A 2,420-nucleotide genomic window follows, 5' to 3' on the forward strand; every position below is an offset into this window, starting at 1 on the left:
GCCCTGGGTACACTTCTGGACCTGGGGTGCTATCTGTATGGAGCTTGTATGTTCTCCCCATGTTTGCATGAGTTTGGTTTGGGTGCTCCGGCTTCCTCCCACACTTCAAAGAACTACTGGTAGGTTAATTGGCTTCTGGGATAATTGGTGAGTGTCTGTGTCTTCCCTGCATTGGACTACCATCCAGTCCCAGGTATCTCCTGCTTATTACTTTCTGAGGCTCTGGCTCCCCCGTGCCCCGCGACCCCTGACCCCCTGACCCTGAATTGGATGAAGCGGTTAGAAAATGGGTGGTTTCTGTTATGCTCTGGTCATGCTCTGCCATAGCAACAACTTGTAAAAAATGCAGATGCTAGGATTTAACTCAAAGAAGGAGCTCAGATCACTGTGTTGGCATCACTGTACAGGTGTCCGGTGTGTTTTAGAACATATGTTAAAATCTTATTTACTAACTTCTAGACTTTTTACCCCCCATATCAGTCTGCAGGTGCACAGTGGTCTGTGGACACCCTCCTTGCTCTGTTGTAAAACAGGAAATAAAAAGCAACTGGTTTTGACTTTAATGCACTGAGACTGTGGAACTCACAGAACTCTCTTGTCAGAAAGGCAGCTTCTAACAGCTTTTAAGTGAAGACTAAGAACACTTTTCTATTTTATTAAAATAGATTATATATGTTTTGTTTAAATATATGTTATAAATGTTAAAACGACAGCTCGTATAAGCTTGTATTTTTACCTTTCGATCATTTTTAGAATTGCTTTGAGTTGCTTTTACCATGATAAACAGTACAAAATATGAGGTGTTGAACTTGTCAAAAGTTTTAAAGCGCTTTATGACGTAAAGTGTGATGACAGTCCTTGGCGGTCTATGTAACAATTCTTCTTGAAGTAGGTCATCGGGCCAACAGTATATAAACATTACAGCTCAAGTGCTTTTGTATCTGAACGCTTTTAGGTAAGTAATTTAGCAGCTGCGGTATTAATCGTGATTTTAATGGCAAATTCAATTGCAGGTAAAATAAAAATGGCGGATAACTTTCTTTCTAGCTTCGTGAAGCGGTCGCGCCACATTATACATATATACCATAATAAGAAACATAATATGTACAGTAGAATTTTTCACTTTAAGCTGGCATTATCCAGAACCGGGTCAGGGCCCGGACCCGGACCGTGCAGTGTGGTCCGTCGGCCTTCTAAAGATGTTTAGGAGATCGAGGCGCCCTTGGATTTGATTAGAAACTTGCATAATTTCTTAACTTGACCCCATTATCCTAAAAAAAAAACGGCCAGGCCAAGACCAAAGCATGAAGGCTGCGAGGATCGGGGGACTCTCATTTTTGGTCACAGCGTACAGTAGTAGATCAGTAACCTCTGTTTATCGTGATAACCTTTAATTATTTTCCAGTACTTTTTGAAATGATAAAACACATTGTCTCGCCAGTTTTGCTAAAGATACGGTTTTAGTGTTTACGCATAAATTTGTAAGCCGTAGGTTTAAATCTCGTGTTCTTATTTGCCGCATTTTCATCGTAAGAGAGGCGCTCGTTTGCGATTTACGCGCTGAATATTGTAAGCAGAGGAGCCTTAAGGCACAGCCTCACCTTAACACCATCGTTTGCATTGTTATTGTCATCCAGAAAAGCAGTCGTAAGAAAATGAATCTGTGCCGGCTCCGAACATTAAAAAAACTATATCTAGACTGCAAATACATCCCAATCTTACTATCAACACGTTTTAAGAGCGCTCTCCTTTCCACCGGTATACAAGCTAAGAGAGAAATATTGGAAATCCCATCTGAAGTAGCCCTCGTCTCAGCTTCGGAGCTGTGAGCGATGGGGATCATAATTAAAAGGGGTACAGTTACTTTGAAAATGTGTATGTGATACTTAAATTTAAATAAAATAAAAAGATAAATGATATAACACAGACTGCTATCAATGTCCATGTGTTTAAGACGTATGAATCGGTTTTAAAACAGGCACACCCCTTTACTTCTCACAAATCCAACTGGAGTCTCAGTCCGTCGTTGCGATGAATTAGGAGCTCAGATGTAGGCTAAGTGATTGCAATTTACTTATTTAAAAGAACCACTTCAAATCAAAAGGGAGACATTTTGTAATGGTAGTTATCGTATTATACAGTATACGTAATTGAAGATATACAGTACATAAAGGGTATGAATAGGTGTGAGCTTTTACTGTATATTTAATATTTTATCTGACCCATTTGTAAAAACCGCCTACTCAGATTTAGTTAAGTGGTCTGCCACCATAAAGACAGAAAAATATAATGACATCCTGTTACATTAACTGTAAAATAAACGCCGTAACTGCGGCCATATGAAAATTTGGATAAAGATTATACAAACATCCTAAGGAGCTCTATGACATATGAGCGTCGTAATAATGGTTGGTGACCTG

The sequence above is a fragment of the Lepisosteus oculatus genome, unplaced genomic scaffold, assembly GCF_040954835.1.
Source record: "Lepisosteus oculatus isolate fLepOcu1 unplaced genomic scaffold, fLepOcu1.hap2 HAP2_SCAFFOLD_50, whole genome shotgun sequence".
Taxonomy (NCBI): domain Eukaryota; kingdom Metazoa; phylum Chordata; class Actinopteri; order Semionotiformes; family Lepisosteidae; genus Lepisosteus; species Lepisosteus oculatus.